Source organism: Aethalodelphis obliquidens, unplaced genomic scaffold (genome assembly GCF_003676395.1).
Source record: "Aethalodelphis obliquidens isolate GAN/ISIS:26980383/991018 unplaced genomic scaffold, ASM367639v1 scaffold24, whole genome shotgun sequence".
NCBI classification, from domain to species: Eukaryota; Metazoa; Chordata; class Mammalia; order Artiodactyla; family Delphinidae; genus Aethalodelphis; species Aethalodelphis obliquidens.
The window spans coordinates 25,680,292-25,698,555 of NW_020837968.1; positions in this window are offsets into that span (position 1 = coordinate 25,680,292).

Here is an 18,264-nt window from a genome sequence, read left to right on the forward strand (position 1 = left end):
TCATTAAGTGAAAATCTATGATTTATGTTCCATCTCCATGCCCCAGACTGTTAGATCATGACAGTGGTTTATAATTGTAAACATTTCTTTGAAATGTGTGGACTGAGATCAAAGGTATTCAACCTATTTCTTGCTTGTCTCAAAAGTTCACCATGAGAGGACTTCCCTGGTAACACAGTGGTTAAGAATCCACCTGCCAATGCAGGGGACATGGGTTTGAGCCCTGGTCTGGGAAGATCCAACATGCCACAGAGCAACTAAACCCATGTACCACGACTACTGAGCCTGCAATCTAGAGCCCGTGAGCCACAACTACTGAGCCTGTGTGCTGCAACTACTGAAGCCCGCATGCCTAGAGCCCATGCTCTGCAACAAGAGAAGCCACTGCAATGAGAAGCCAGCACACCACAACAGAGAGTAGCCCTCACTCACTGCAACTAGAGAAAGCCCACACACAGCAACAAAGACCCAACACAGCCGAAAGAAAGAAAGAAAGAAAGAAAGAAAGAAAGAAAGAAAGAAAGAAAGAAAGAAAGAAAGAAAGAAAGAAAGAAAGGAAGGAAGGAAGGAGAAATCTCTGTTAAAAAAAAAGTTCACTATGAGATGAGTTAACTGAAATATTGTAGGATGTATGAAAATATACTGCAGTACACATAAAATGGATCACTCAAAAATAATTACTTCTATTGCCTTCTTCAGAAATGGATTTTCTGCCTGATTAAGAAGGAAATTCTAACTTCTAGCAAAATCGTTAGTCCATTGTATACATATGATTTTATAAGTATTTGTGAAATGAACATAATTTTAGGACAGAAAGATTACATGGAGATGAAAAATGTATTTTTTGAAAACAAATAATGGTTAGGAGAGGACATAGGGAAAGTAAAAGTTACTAATTAATAATTATAAATGAAAGGATGGTTGGGAGAAATCAAAAGTTAGTCTTTTACTCCCTGATGCGAGAATTAGAGAAAACTATAGAACACTTGAGAGAAAGGTAATTTTCCAAACACAGTCCATACAGCAGAATAGGAAAAAGCAAGAGGAGAATGGATTTGAAAGAAGGAAGGGAGGAAGGAAGGAAGGAAGGAAGGAAAGAAAGAAAGAAAGAAAGAAAGAAAGAAAGAAAGAAAGAAAGAAAGAAAGAAAGAGAAAGAAAAAGAAAGAAAGAAATTTGACATGAGTTAAACATATCAATATGTCTGACAATGTAAATGGACTAAATTCCCTTATTAAAGTGAAAAACTTTCAGATTGGTTTAAAACAAAAACAAAACAACACCAAATACCATAATATATTGTTGGGGCTCAGAGTAGGCCACACCAAAATGAGACTCAATGGAATATTGAGTATTCTGAATTAAACTTACTTAAGAAATGGCCAATGCAATGGGGACACTCTGAGTCTCCTTTCTGTTTCCCTGTAAAGCATGAAATAAATATCCCAAGTGAAAGATGCATTCCTTGCATCTGGAGGTAGAAGGGCATGCTTATCACTAAAGATATGAAGTTCAGGCTCAGAAGACTGTATAAACAAAACTTGTTACTTCTTTAAATTACTACCCCAAGTCCAAACTCTGCTTAGATTCTTCACTAACTGAGCACCCAAAACCTAAGTTTCTTTGTCCTATCAATTCCTCACAAATTTATTGTTTCTTTATCTAAAAAGTATAAAAGCTGCTTGCTTTGGCCACTTCTGAGGTCCTATTTCTATGGGACCTCCAGGTACATGTATTAAATTTTATTTCTGGAGTCAAGATGGCAGAATAGGAGGACGTGGAGTTCACTTCTCCTCACAAGTAGATCAAGAATACATCTATAAATGGAACAAATCACACAGAGCACCTGCAGAACACTAGTGGAGGACCTTAAACCTAAAAGTACAAGAAAAATCTCCACGCAACTGGGTAAGACTAAAGAAAGAACAAAAGAAAAGGGAAAATAGGAAGGGACAAGCATCCCTGGCAGGGAGCTGAAAGAGAGGAGAGTTTCCCACACTCAGAGAAGCCCCCTCACAGCAGGGAACTCAGCTAGGACAGAGAGGGAACTTCATGGTATCAAAGGGGAATGCAGCAACTGGTCAGTGGAAGGCAGGACAGAGTAAGATCTGCGTGCATGGTCCATGCTGCAGCCCTGAGCGCCCCAGCCTGAGTTGTGTGTCTCCTGGTGTGGAGGGGGTCTGGGTGCTGGAAAGTGGGGTTTGGAGACTGGGCCCAGGAAGTGGGCAGCTGTTGGCTGTGAAGAGACAGCCTGAAGGGAGAGGAGTAAGGAATTCCATGACCAGGAAAGTTTGTGGAAGAAGCCTGGGCCACCATAGAAGCAAGGCACCATTGTTGAGTAGTGTGCAAGGGGTGGGGCTGCCATTGCACCCCCCTTCTCCAACTGCTGGCCCCTGCCTCCACGGGCACTGGGAGGGGTGCCCATCTGAGCAGGCTCACCCACCCCTCAAGCCAAGGACTCCCCGACCTGCACAGACTCCGGGGACCCACGCGCCACACCTGCCAAATCCTCCTTGGGAGTCAGCTCTGGGCACCCCAGCCTAAGATGGGTGTCCGCCAATGCTGGTGGGGGCTGGGTGTTAAAGTATGGGGTTAGGAGAGCAGACCTGGGGAGAGGACTGCTGTTGGCTGTGCAGAGATGACCTGAGTGGATGGGATTGAGGAGCTCCGCTGCCAGGAATGCTCCTGGACTAAGTGGGTTCTGCCTTGGAAATGAGACACCATCGTTGAGTGGCATGCAAAGGGCAAGGCCACCATAACGGACTCTCTCCATACATTCCAGTCCCTGCCTCCACAGGCAGTGGGAGGAACTCCCACCAGAGTGAGCATGCCCTAATCTGTCACAGCTTCCTGCCAGCCCCTGCCTCCACAGGCTCTAGAGGGGGATCCCATCAGAATGAGCATGTGAGCCCCAGTCATGGCCACCTTATCCCTCTCCTGCCTGAGTGAGAAATCTTGCCATCTCCCCCTTTTGCCTGGGTAAGGAACAGATGCCTGAGGGTGGCCCACACACAGAGGTGGAGCCAAAACCAAAGTTGAGCCCCAGGGACTATAGGACTAAGGAAGAGTAACTGAAATCTCTCTGTGGAGCTGCACAAGCCACAGATCAAACTCCTATGATTGGTTTGGTAAACCCTGCATCTGTGGAATATCTGAATGGACAAAAAGTGCTCTCACAATTGAGACCAGTCTAGCTTTACCAGCTGTGGAATTTGGGGGCAAGAACATGTGGGAACTGGGCCAGGTCACAGTCTGAGCTGCCCCCACAGTGCCCACAGTGGGTACAAGAGACCTACCCAGAGGTCTTGGAGGGCCTCCTGGGGAAGTGGGGGTTGGCTGTGGCTCACGGTAGCTGCAAGCACACTGATAGCAAAGACCCCAGGAAAATTTTGTTTTGTTTTGTTTTGTGGTCGTTTTATTTTTTTTATTTTTTTATTTTTCAAATTTTCAAAACTTTTAACTTATTTTTTGAAATTTTTAAATACATTTTTTATTTTTCTACTTTTATTTTACTTTTTTGAGGGTCCATTTATTTTTGTTTGTTTTTGTTTACTTTTGGTTTTTTGATTTTTGTTTTTTTCTGATTTTATCTTTTTTTTGGTCGTTTTTGTGTGTTTGTTTTTTGTTTTCTTTGCTTTTTTTACTTTGCTTTCTGTTTTTGTTTTGTTTTTTTATTTGTTTGTTCTTTTCTTGTTTGTTTTGGGGTTCCTTTCTTTGGTTGGTTTCTTGTTTCTTCTCATAGTGTTTGTTTCTTTAGTTAGTTTTTTGTTTGTTTTTGTTTTTATTACTTGTCTCGGGTTTTGTTTGTTTTCTTTTCTTTTTCATTGTTGCTTGTTAGTTTTGTTATTTGCCTTGGGTTTTGTTTGACTGTTTATTTTCTTTTCCTTTTTCGTTTGTTTCTTTTTGGTTTGTTTGTTTGGTTTTGTTTTTATTACTTGTCTTGGGTTTTGTTTTTCTGTTTCTTTTCATTTTCTTTTGTTTTTATTTTTGTTATTTTTCTTCGGTTTTGTTTCACTGTTTGTTTCCTTGTCTTTTGTGTTTTTTTTGGCTGCACCACGTGGCTTGCAGGGTCTTGGTCCCCCAGCCAGGGGTCAGGCCTGTGCCCACAGCAGGGGGAAGCACTGAATTCAGGATGCTGGACCACCAGAGAATTCCTGGCCTGAAGGAATATTAATCAGTGTGATCTCACCTGGAGGTTCCCATCCCAGCACCAAGACCCAGCTCCACCCAACTGCCTGCAAGTTTCTGTGCTGGATGCCTCAGGCCAAGCAACCAGCAAGACAGGAACACATCCCCAACCATCAACAGAAAGGCTGCCTAAAGTTGTATTAAGCTCACAGACAGCCCAAAACACACCACCTGGCACAGCCCTGCCCATCAGAGGGACAAGACTCAGCTCCACCCACCAGAGCACAAGCACCAGTCCCTCCCACCAGGAAGCCTACACAAGTGTTTGGACCAACAGGGGAAGACACCAGAAGCAAGAGGAACTACGACCCTGCACCCTGTGGAAAGGAGACCATAAACACAGTAAGTTAGACAAAATGAGATGACAGAAATATATGTTGCAGATGAAAGAGGAAGATAAAAACTCACAAAACCAAATACATGAAGAGGAAATAGGCAATCTACCTGAAAAATAATTCAGATATGATCCAAGATCTCGGAAATAGAATGGAGGCACCGATTGAGAAGATACAAGAAATATTTAACAAGGACCTAGAAGAACTAAAGAACAAATAAACAGTGATGAACAACACAATAACTGAATGAAAAATACACTAGAAGGAATCAATAGCAGAATAACTGAGGCAGAAGAACGAATAAGTGAGCTGGAAGATAGAATGGTGGAAATAACTGCCGTGGAGCCAAATAAAGAAGAGAATGGAAAGAAATGAGGACAGTTTCAGAGACTTCTGGGACAATGTTAAATGCACCAACATTCGAATTATAGGGGTCTCAGAAGAAGAAGAGACAGAGAAAGGGACTGAGAAAATATTTGCAGAGACTATAGTTGAAAATTTCCAGAACATGGGAAAGGAAATAGTCACCCAAGCCCAGGAAGCACAGAGAGTCCCATACTGGATAAACACAAGGAGAAATATGCTGAAACACATATTAATCCAACTAACAAAAATTAAAGACAAAGAAAAATATTAAAAGCAGCAAGAGAAAAGCAACAAATAACATACAGGGGAATCCCCATAAGGTTATCAGCTGGTTTTTCAACAGAAACTCTGCAGGCCAGAAGGGAGTGGCAGGATATATTTAAAGTGATGAAAGGGAAAAACCTACAACAAAGATTACTCTACCCAGCAAGGATCTCATTCAGATTCAATGGAGAAATTAAAACCTTTACAGACAAGCAAAAGTTAAGAGAATTCAGCACCACCAAACCAGCTTTACAACAAATGCTAAAGGAATTTTTCTAGGTGGGAAACACAAGAGAAGAAAAAGACTTACAAAAACAAACCCAAAACAATTAAGAAAATGGCAATAGGAATATACATATTGATAATTACCTTAAATGTAAATGGATTAAATGTTCCAACCAAAAGACACAGACTGGATGAATGGATACAAAAACAAAACGCATATATACACTGTCTACAAGAGACCCACTTCAGACCTAGGGACACAAACAAACTGAAAGTGAGAGGATGGAAAAATATATTCCATGCAAATGGAAATCAAAAGAAAACTGGAGTAGCAATTCTCATATCAGACAAATAGACTCTAAAATAAAGACTGTTACAAGAGACAAGGAAGGACACTACATAATGATCAAGGGATGAGTCCAAGAAGAAGACATAGCAATTGTAAATATATATGCATCCAACATAGGAGCACCTCAAATATAAGGAAAGTGCTAACAGCCATAAAATGGGAAATTGACAGTAACACAAGAGTAGTGGGGGATTTTAACACTGCACTTTTACCAATGGAGAGATCATCCAGACAGAAAATTAATAAGGAAACACAAGCCTTAAATAGCACATTAGACCAATAGACTTAATTTATTAGTTAAGACTTAAATTATTAATTAAGACTTAATTTATAGGAAATACGACCCCAAAGCAGCAGAATACATTTTCTTCTCAAGTGCAGACAGAACATTCTCCAGAACAGATCACATCTTGTGTCAAAAATCCAGCCTTGGTAAATTTAATATCATAACAAGCATCTTTTCCAACCACAACACTATGAGATTAGAAATCAATTACAGGGGGAAAAAACCCTGTAAAAACACAAACACATGGAGGCTAAACAATGCATTATTAAATTATCAAGGATCACTGAAGAAATCAAAGAGGAAATCAGAAAATTCCTAGAGATAAATGACAATGAAAACACAACAGTCCAAAACGTATGGGACACAGCAAAAGCAGTTCTGAGAGGGAAGTTTATAGCAATAAAATCCTAAAATCAAGAAACAAGAAAAATCTCAAATAAACAACCTATTCTTATACCTAAAGCAATTAGAGAAAGAAAAACAAACAAAACCCAAAGTTAGTGGAAGGAAAGAAATCATAAACATCAGAGCAGAAATAAATGAAATAGAGACAAAAAAATAGCAAAGATCAATGAAACTAAATCCTGATTCTTTGAGAAAAACAAAACTGTTAAACCTTTAGCCAGACTCATCAAGAAAAAAAGGGAGAGGACTCAAATCAATAAAATTAGAAATGAAAAAGGAGAAATACAAAGGACCATAAGAGATTACTACAAGCAACTATAAGCCAGTAAATTCGATGACCTAGAAGAAATGGACAAATTCGTAGAAAGATAAAACCTTCCAAGGTTGAACCAGGAAGAAATACAAAATGTGAACTGACCAATCACAAGTACTGAAATTCAAACAGTGATTAAAAATCTTTCAACAAACAAAAGTCCAGGACCAGATGGCTTCACAGGTGAATTCTATCAAAAATTTAGAGAAGAGTTAACACCTATCCTTCTCAAACTCTTCCAAAAAATTTCAGAGGAAAGAACACTCCCAAGCTCATTCTATGAGGCCTCCATCACCCTGATACCAAAACCAGAAAAAGATATCACAAAAAAAGAAAAGTACAGGCCAATATCACTGATGAACATAGACACAAAAATCCTCAACAAAATACTCACAAACCAAATCAACAACACATTAAAAGGATCATACACCTTGACCAAGTGGGATTTATCCCAGGGATGCAAGGATTCTTCAATATGTGCAAATCAATAAACGTGATATACCACATTAACAAACTGAAGAATAAAAACCATATGATCTCAATAGATGCAGGAAAAGCTTTTGACAAAGTTCAACACCATTTATGATAAAAACTCTCCAAAAGTAGACTTAGAGGGTACCTACCTCAACATAATAAATGCCATATATGACAAAACTACAACTAACATCATACTCAATGGTGAAAACCTGAAAGGATTTCCTCTAAGATCAAGACAAAACAAGGATGTCCACTCTCTCCACTTTTGTTAAACATAGTTTTGGAAGTCCTAGCCATGGCAGTCAGAGAAGAAAAAGAAATAAAAGGAATACAAATTGGAAAAGAAGTAAAACTGTCACGTTTGCAAATGACATGATACTATACATAGAAAATCCTAAACATGCTACCAGAAAACTAGTAGAACTCATCAGTGAATTTGGTAAAGTTGCAGGATACAAAATTAATACACAAAAATCCCTTGCATGCTTATACACTAACAATGAAAGACCAGAAAGAGAGATTAAGAAAACAATCCCATTTACCATCACATCAAAAAAAATAAAACACTTAGGAATAAGTGTTTAGGAATAAACTTACCTAAGGAGGCATGAGTGACAAATGCAGTTCTATAAAGGGACCATTTCTCAGTGAAGGATCAGAGCTGAAGATTTCTAGAGCTGGGTCTTTGGATGAAACTATCCAAGTGAGGAGAAACCTAAACCTAAGGCTAAGGCATGGATACATTTTTAACTTCCAACACCCTCAGCTGGGGCTCCTTTAACAAAGTACCACAGACTGGGTGGCTTATAAACAACAGAAATTTACTTCTTACAGCTCTGGAGGCTGGAAGTCTGAGATCAGGGTGCTAACATGGTCTGGTTCTGGAGAGAGCACTCTTCCAGGCTGCAGACTGCCAGCTTCTCTCTGTGACCTCACAGGGAGGACAGCAGAGAGGAGAAGCAAGCTCTTTGGAGATACTTGTAAGGGCACTAATCCCATTGATGAGAGTGGAGCCCCCATCACTTCATCTAATCCTAATCACTTACCAAAGGTCCCACCTCCTCATACCATCACGTTGGAGGTAAGGTTTCAACAGATAAATTTGGGAGGGACACAAACATTTAGTCCATAACAAGGACTGAGATGCTATCGTGTCACATTTGTTATTTCTCCAAAGCATTTTCTTCAACATGCGAGAGGTGCCAAGCCTGGAGATGGCAGCCTTACATGGAGATACCTAAAAGCTTATGCCCACCCCACCTAGGGAAAGCCTGCAGTCACTGACTGAGACAGTGATGTTGGGGAACAGAAGATTGGCACTGCTGCTTCAAGTCAGGACACCACTGCTGCCATTCATGCTCCTGAGCTCCCTGAGGGACCAGATAAAGCTATGTCTTTTCTTAGCTTCTTCCTCTGCCCACTCCAGTGTCTCTTTGTTTTAAATGTCCTTATTGGAGTATAATTGCTTTACAATGTTGTGTTATTTTATGGTGTATAACAAAGTGAATAAGCTATATGTATACGTATATCCCAATATCCCTGCCCACTTGTGTCTCCCTCCAACCCTCCCTATCCCACCCCTCTAGGTGGTCACAAAGCACTGAGCTTATCTCCCTGTGCTATGCAGCTTCTTCCCACTAGTTATCTATTTTACATTTGGTCGTGTACATATGTCAATGCTACTCTCTCACTTCGTTGCAGCTTACCCTTCCCCCTTCTGGTGTCCTCAAGTCCATGCTCTACGTCTGTGTCTTTATTCCTGTCCTGCCCCTAGGTTTTTGAGAACCATTTCTCATTTTTTTTTTTTTTTTTAGATTCCATATATATGTGTTAGCATACAGTATTTGTTTTTTCTTTCTGAATTACTTCACTCTGTATAACAGACTCTATGTCCATCCACATCACTACAAATAACTCAATTTCATTTCTTTTAATGGCTGAATAATATTCCATGGTTTATATGTGCCACATCTTCTTTACCAATTCATCTGTTGATGGACACTTAGGTTGCTTCCAAGTCCTGGCTATTGTAAATGGTGCTGCCATGAACATTTTGGTACATGACTCTTTTTGAATTATGGTTTTCTCAGGGTATATGCCCAGCAGTGGGATTGCTGGGTCATATGGTAGTTCTACTTTTAGTTTTTTAAGGAACCTCCATATTGTTCTCCATAGTGGTTGTATCAGTTTACATTCCCACCAACAGTGCAGGAGGGTTCTGTTTTCTCCACACCCTCTCCGGCATTCATTGTTTGTAGATTTTTTAGTGATGGCCATTCTGACTGGTGTGAGGTGATACCTCATTGTAGTTTTGATTTGCATTTCTCTAATGATTGGTGATGTTGAGCATCCTTTCATGTATTTGTTGGCAATCTGTATATCTTCTTTGGAGAAATGTCTTTTTAGGTCATCCACCCATTTTTGGATGGGTTGTTTGTTTTTTTGATATTGAGCTGCATGAGCTGCTTGTATATTTTGAAGATTAATCCTTTGTAAGTTGCTTCACTTGCAAATATTTTCTCCCATTCTGAGAGTTGTCTTTTCATCTTGTGTATGGTTTCCTTTGCTGTGCAAAAGGTCTTAAGTTTAATTAGATCTCATTTGTTTCTTTCTTTTTTATTCCCATTTCTCTAGGAGGTGAGTCAAAAAGGATCTTGCTGTGATTTATGTCATAGAGTGTTCTGTCTATCTTTTCCTCTGAGAGTTTGATAGTTTCTGGCCTTACATTTAGGTCTTTAATGCATTTTGAGTTTATTTTTGTGTATGGTGTTAGGGAGTGTTCTAATTTCATTCTTTTACATGTAGCTGTCCAGTTTTCCCAACACCACTTATTGAAGAGGCTGTCTTTTCTCCATTGTATATTCTTGCTTCCTTTATCAAAGATAAGGTGAACATATGTGCGTGGGTTTATCTCTGTGCTTTCTATCCTGTCCCATTGATCTATATTTCTGTTTTTGTGCCAGTACCATACTGTCTTGATTACTGTAGCTCTGAAGTCTGGGAGCCTGAGTCCTCCAGCTCTGTTTTTCTTTCTCAAGATTGCTTTGGCTATTTGGGGTCTTTTGTGATTCCATACAAATTGTGAAATTTTTTTTCTAGTTCTGTGAAAAATGCCAGTGGTAGTTTGATAGGGATTGCATTGAATCTGTAGATTGCTTTGCATAGTATAGTCATTTTCACAATGTTGATTCTTCCAATCCAAGAACATAGTATATCTCTCCATCTGTTTGTATCACCTTTAATTTTTTTCATCACCGTCTTATAATTTTCTGCATACAGGTCTTTTGTCTCCTTAGGTAGGTTTATTCCTAGGTGTTTTATTCTTTTTGTTGCAATGGTAAATGAGAGTGTTTCCTTAATTTCTCTTTTGGATTTTTCATCATTAGTGTATAGGAATGCAAGAGATTTTGGTGCATTAATTTTGTATCCTGCTAGTTTACTCAATTCATTAATTAGCTCTAGTAGTTTTCTGGTAACATCTTTAGCATTCTCTATGCATAGTATCATGTCATCTGCAAACAGAGACAGTTTTTGTTCTTCTTTTCCAATTTGAATTCCTTTTATTTCATTTTCTTCTCTGATTGCTGTGGCTTAAAGTTTCAAAACTATGTTGAATAATAGTGGTGAGATTGGGCAACCTTGTCTTGTTCCTGATCTTAGAGGAAATTGTTTCAATATTTCCCCATTGAGAACGATGTTCACTGTGGGTTTGTCATATATGACCCTTATTAGGTTGAGGTAGGTTCCCTCTATGTCTACTTTCTGGAGAGTTTTTATCATAAATGAATATATGAATTTTGTCAAAAGTTTTTTCTACATCTATTGAGATTATCATATGGTTTTTCTCCTCAATTTGTTAATATGGTGTATCACATTGATTAGTTTGCATATATTGAAGAATCCTTGCATTCCTGGCATAAACCCAATTTGATCATGGTGTATGATCCTTTTAATGTGCTGTTGGATTCTGTTTGCTACTATTTTGTTGAGCATTTTTGAATCCATGTTCATCAGTGATACTGGTCTGTAGTTTTGTTTATTTTTTTCTGAAATCTTTTTCTGGTTTTGGTATTAGGGTGATGGTGGTCTTGTAGAATGAGTTTGGGAGTGTTCCTCCCTCTGCTATATTTGGAAGAGTTTGAGAAGAATAAGTGTTACCTCTTCTCTAAATGTTTGATAGAATTCTCCTGCCAGTCCATTTGGTCCTGGGCTTTTGTTTGTTTGAAGATTTTTAATCACAGTCTCAATTTCAGTGCTTGTGATAGGTCTGTTTATATTTTCTATTTCTTCCTGGTTCAGTCTTGGAAGGTTGTGTTTTTCTAAGAATTTGTCCATTTCTATGTGGTTGTCCATTTTACTGGCATATAGTTGTGTGTAGTTATCTCTCATGATCCTTTGTATTTCTGCAGTGTCAGTTGTTACTTCTGTTTCATTTCTAATTCTATTGATTTGAGTCTTCTGCCTTTTTTTCTTGATGAGTCTGGCTAATGGTTTATCAATTTTGATTATCTTCTCAAAGAAACAGCTTTTAGTTTTATTGATCTTTGCTATTGTTTCCTTCATTCCTTTTTCATTATTTCTGATCTGATCTTTATGATTTCTTTCCTTCTGTTAACTTTAGGGGTTCTTTTGTTTTTCTTTCTGTAATTGCTTTAGGTGTAAGGTTAGGTTGTTTATTTGAGATGTTTCTTGAGGTAGGATTGTATTGTTATAAACTTCCCTCTTAGAACTGCTTTTGCTGCATCCCATAGGTTTTGGGTCATCATGTTTTCATTGTCATTTGTTTTTAGATATTTTTTTATTTCCTCTTTGATTTCTTCAGTGTTATCTTGGTTATTTAGTAGTGCATTTTTTAGCCTCCATATGTTTGTGTTTTTTACATTTTTTCCAGTAATTGATATCTAGTCTCATAACGTTGTGGTCTGATAAGATACTTGATATGATTTGAATTTTCTTAAATTTACCAAGGCTTGATTTCTGACCCAAGATATGATCTATCCAGGAGAATTTTCCATGAGTACTTGAGAAGCAAGTGTATTTTGTTGTTTTTGGATGGAATGTCCTATCAATTAATTCCATCTTGTCTAATGTATCATTTAAATCTTGTTTTTCCTTATTTATTTTTATTTTGCATGACCTGTCCATTGGTGAAAGTGAGGTGTTAAAATCCCCTACTATTATTGTGTTACTGTCGATTTCCCATTTTATGGCTGTTAGCATTTGCCTTATGTATTGAGTTGCTCCTATGTTGGATGCATATATATTGACAATTGTAATATCTTCTTCTTGGATTAATCCCTTGATCATTAGGTATTGTCCTTCTTTGTCTCTTGTGATAGTCTTTAAAGTCTATTTCTCTGATGTGAGTATTGCTATTCCAGCTTTCTTTTGATTTCCATTAGCATGGAATATCTTCTTCCATTCCTTTACTTTCAGTCTGTATGTGCCCCTGGGTCTGAACTTGGCCTCTTGTAGACAACAGGTATATGGGTATTCTTTTTGTATCCATTCAGCCAGTCTGTGTCTTTTGGTTGGAGCATTTACCTTTAAGGTAATTATCAATATGTATGTTCCCATTACCATGTTATTAATTGTTTTGGGTTTGTTTTTGTAAGTCTTTTCCTTCTCTTGTGTTTCCTGCCTAGATTAGTCCTTTAGCATTTTTTGTAAAGCTGATTTGGTGGTGAATTCTCTTAACTTTTGCTTGTCTGTAAAGGTTTTAATTTCTCCATAGAATCTGAATGAGATCCTTGCTGAATAGAGTAATCTTGGCTGTAGCTTCTTCTCTTTCATCACTTTAAATATGTCCTGCCACTCCCTTCTGGCTTGCAGAGTTTCTGCTGAAAGATCAGCTGTTAACCTTATGGGGATTCCTTTGTATGTTATTCGTTGCTTTTCTCTTGCTGCTTTTAATATTTTTTCTTTGTATTTAATTTTTTATAGTTTGATTAATATGTATCTTGGCATGTTTCTCTTTGGATTTATCCAGTATGGAACTCTCTGCACTTCCTGGTTTGATTGACTATTTCCTTTCCTATATTAAGGAAGTTTTCAACTATAATCTCTTCAAGTATTTTCTCAGTCCCTTTCTTTTTCTCTTCTTCTGAGGCCTCTATAATTCAAATATTGGTGCGTTTAATGTTGTCCCAGAAGTCTCTGAGACTGTCCTCAATTCTTTTCATTCTTTTTCCTTTATCCTGCTCTGAGGTAGTTATTTCCACTATTTTATCATCCAGGTCACTTATCTGTTCTTCTGCCTCAGTTTTTCTGCTATTGACTGCTTCTAGAGAATTTTTAATTTCATTTATTGTGTTGTTCATCATTGTTTGTTTGCTCTTTAGTTCTTCTAGGTCGTTGTTAAACATTTCTTGTATTTTCTCTATTCTATTTCCAAGATTTTGGATCATCCTTACTATCATTACTCTGAATTCTTTTTCAGGTAGACTGCCTATTTCCTCTTCATTTGTTTGGTTTAGTGGGTTTTTACGTTGCTCCTTCATCTGCTGCATATTTCTCTGTCTTATTTTGTTAAATTACTGTGTTTGGGGTCTCCTTTTCACAGGCTGCAGGTTCATATTTCCCATTGTTTTTGGTGTCTGCCCCAAATGAGTAAGGTTGGTTCAGTGGGTTTTGTAGGCTTCCTTGTGGAGGGGACTGGTGCCTGTGTTCTGGTGGATGAGGTTGGATCTTGTCTTTCTGGTGGAAGGACCATGTCTGGTGATGTTTTTGGGGTGTGTCTGACCTTATTATGATTTTAGGCAGCCTCTCTGTTAATGGGTAGGGTTGTGCTCCTGTCTTGCTAGTTGTTTGGGATGGGGTGTCCAGCACTGGAGCTTGCTGGACGTTGAGTGGAGTTGGGTCTTAGCATTAAGACAGAGATCTCTGGGAGAGCTCTTGCTGACTGATATTACATGGGGCTGGGAGGTCTCTGGTGCTCCAATGTCCTGAACTCGGCTCTCCCACTTTGGAGGTCAGGCCTGACACCAGGCCACAGCACCAAGACCCTGTCAGTCCCATGGCTCTAAAGAAAAGAGAAAAAGGAAAGAAATAATTAATTAATTAAAATAAATCATTATTAAAATATAAAAATAAATAAAATAAGAGAGCAACCAAACCAATAAATAAATCCACTAATGATAACTAGCGCTAAAACCTGAACTAGATAAACATAAAAATCAGAAACAAATCAGTCACAGACAGCAAAGCCCAAGTCTACCGTTGCTCCCAAAGTCCACCACCTCAATTTTCGGATGCTTCATTGTCTATTCAGGTATTCCATAGATGCAGGTTACATCACGTTGATTGTGGGGATTTAATCCGCTACTCCTGCGGCTGCACAGAGAAATTTCCCTTTCTCTTCTTAGTTCACACAACTCCTGGGTTCAGCTTTGGTTTTGGTCTCACCTCAGCGTGTAGATCGCCCTCAGCCATCTGTTCCTGCTCAGACAGGAGAGGGTTAAAGCAGCAGCTGATTAGGGTGCTTTGGCTCACTCAGGCCGGGGATAGGGAGGGGTACGGTTGTTATAATTGGAATATGAGGCAAGCTTGCAGTGGCAGAGGCCGCTGTGACATTGCAACAGCCTTAGGAGTGCTGTGTGTTCTCCCAGGGAAGTTGTCTCTGGATCACAGGACCATGGTAGTGGTGGGATGAACAGGCTCCCGGGGCGGGTGGTGTGTGGATAGTGATCTGTGCTTACACACAGGATTCTTGGTGGCAGCAGCAGCGTTAGCATTTCATGCCCATCTCTGGGGTCTGGGCTGCTAGCTGCAGCTCATGCCCATCTCTGGACCTTGCTTAGGCAGTGCTCTGCCTTCTGTGGGCACATGGGAAAGGAATCCCCTCTCCTTGTGCACCCCCAAACAATGGTCCCTTGCCTCTTCTACAGGTCCAGACTTTTTCCTGGACTCCTTCCCGGCTAGCTGTGGTGCACTAGCCCCCTTCAGGCTGTCTTCACACTGCCAACCCCAGTCCTCTCCCTGTGGTCTGACTTCCAAAGCCCAAGCGTCAACTCCCAGGCCCCACCTGCCCTGGCAGGTGAGCAGACAAGCCTCTCAGACTGGCGAGTGCTGGTTGGCACTGATCCTCTGTGCGGGAATCTCTCCACTTTGCCCTCTGCACCCCTGTTGCTGTGCTCTCCTGTGTGGCTCTGAAGATCCCCCCCACCCCCACCGCCCATCTCTGCCACTGAAGGGGCTTCCTAGTACGTGGAAACTTTTCCTCCTTCACAGCTCCCTCCCAGAGGTGCAGGTCTTGTCCCTGTTCTTTTGTCTCTGTTTTTTCTTTTTTGTTTTGCCCTACTCAGGAACATGGGGATTTTCTTGCCTTTTGGGCAGTCTGACGTCTTCTGCTAGCATTCAGTAGGTGTTCTGTAGGAGTTGTTCCACATGTAGATGTATTTTTGATGTATTTGTGGGGAGGAAGGTGATCTCCACATCTTACTCCTCTGCCATTTTGAAGCTTCCCTCCCCACCCTTCATTTCTTTTTAACAGGCTCTTTCTTTCTTTTTTTTTCTTTTTACGGGCTCCTTTTGAGAGTACTCCCACAAAAAAAATCACTGTGCAAGACTCACCTTCTGAGACTTCTGGGAGACCCAAATAAGACATTTGCCATGGTGTAAGTAGGGTGATGAAGTGGTCTGTTGGGCAGTTCATGGCTGGTCAGTGATATCACAACATCCAAGCCTCTGTGTAGCTGTGGTTTCATCATCATCTTAATGGCTATATGTGGTAGATTACAAAAATGACCAGCACTTTCCCCCCTCACTTCAAGCAGTGGAATCTCTTTGCCTAATCCCTGAATCTGTTTGGCCATGTGGTTTGTTTTGGCTAACAGGATATTAGCAAACTTGATGCAAAGACTAGAAAAGTATATGCATATTGGGCTTGCTAGTTTGCTGTTCTTGGATCCCTGGGCTACTATGTGAGTGAGCCCAGGCCAACCTGCTTGGTGATGACATGCATGTGTCTCAGTTACCCACATTTTCCCAGAAGCAAAGCTGCCTAGCTAACCAGAATTGTACCTTAGATACATGAGTGATCCCAGCTGAGATCAGCAGTAGAACCACACAACCCAAATTGCTGATGCACAGAATCATAAACTAAATAAATGTTTATTATTTTAAACCATTAAATTTTGTTTATTTTATAGCAAATACTAACTGATACAATGTCATAAACTATGATGGCTCATATTTATTTATACATTTTTGCTGTTTTAGGTTCAAATCGCAGCCCTACAAATGCATATGGCATGATATATGCATATAAAAATATAAAGACACAAATATATATGTTGCAAAAATATCTTTTTAAATTAATGACTTTCTTGAAATTTAGACAGGTAAATGTTGTAGTTATCAGTAATTTACATTTTGGGTAGGCAATTTATACAGTACAATGAAGGAAAAGATTCTTAACATTTATTGAGTGCCTTCCATGTGTTGGGAGCTTTCATATTTACTATCTCATTAATCCTCACAATTACATAGTTAATGCACTGTATTTATTTTTACAAGAGAAAAAAACCCTTAATGCTCAGAGAGGGAATGTAACTTGCCCATGGTGAGTTGATTAGCAGATGGATTTGAAGATTAGTTTTCCTGACTTCAAAGATGCTATAATCAGGGAATTCCCTGAGGGTCCAGTGGTTAGGACTTCACCCTTTCTCTGCCGAGGGCCCAGGTTTGATCCCTGGCCAGGCAGCTAAGATCCCGCAAGCCATGCAGTGCAGCCAAAAAAAAAAAAAGATGCTATAATCAGGTACCTCCTGCAAGCCTAGGAATTTTCTTTAAGTAGTTAATTGGAAATTGGAAATGCAGGGCTTCTCAATGCAATATGTATCTTTCATAACAGTGTAAGTATAACTGGATGAATCTGTGGACCCTATTTATCACCCTTTCAATGTTGGCCTCCATGGCTTATATATAGCTCAGATTTGCAAGAAATTTTCAAGCAATTGTTATTTCCATGTTTCAGTTTAGAAAAGAATTTCCCAATTTTCAGAGTAGGAGATACACCTCTAAACTTTAAAATAAACCCTTCCAGTCATCTGTCATCTAAAACATCTCCTCAGGCATAATATATATTTTATATTCAATACAAATGTTTATTATGCACATTTTTTTTTTTCAGTACGCGGGCCTCTCACTGTTGTGGCCTCTCCCATTGCGGAGCACAGGCTCTGGACGCGCAGGCTCAGCGGCCATGGCTCACGGGCCCAGCCGCTCCGCGGCATGTGGGATCTTCCCGGACCGGGGCACGAATCCACATCCCCTGCATCGGCCGGCGGACTCTCAACCACTGCACCACCAGGGAAGCCCCTATTATGCACTTTTATGTGTCAGTCTTTGCCCTAGGCTCTGGAGAGGTAAGAAAGAGTAAAACATAATCCATTCTCTCAAGAAACTCAAATTCTAGTGAAGGCAATAAATACACACATAATTATAAAAACAATCTAGTAAATGAAATGTAAGAGCGTTACATTGCACACTTGTGAGTCTGGGGGCTGGAGAGGTGGAGTGGTCAGGGTGAATTTCTTAAAGGAGATGATATCTAAGTCTCAGAGGAGTCCACATGGCTAGGGGTGGGAGTGGGTAGGCACATTATTAGTTAAGGGGATAGTAACTGCTGGAATGAATAAACCCCCAAATTTCAGTAGCCTAATACAATAAAGGTTAGTTTCTTATTCACATTTCGGTCTAATGCAGATGTTCCTGTTGGGGGTGGGTGTGGATGTGGATGGGGCTCAGTCCCTAAAGTCATTCAGGGATCGAGGTTGACAGAGGCTCTGACATTTTCAACACACAACCTCTGATGTCTCATTGGCATCCAGAAGAGAGAAAACGCAGGGTGTAGAAGGCACTTCTGCATCTTATCCACTTCAATATACTTCACTTCTATAAATACTGCATTGGTCTACATTCATGGACTAGTCACATGGCCCAGCCAAAAGGACCAGTACTATGTTTTGTTAACTGCTGTGTACCCTGCACTGGGAGCAGTCCCTAACACATATTAAGGGCACAACAATACTTCTTGGACTTTTTTGTGATTGAATG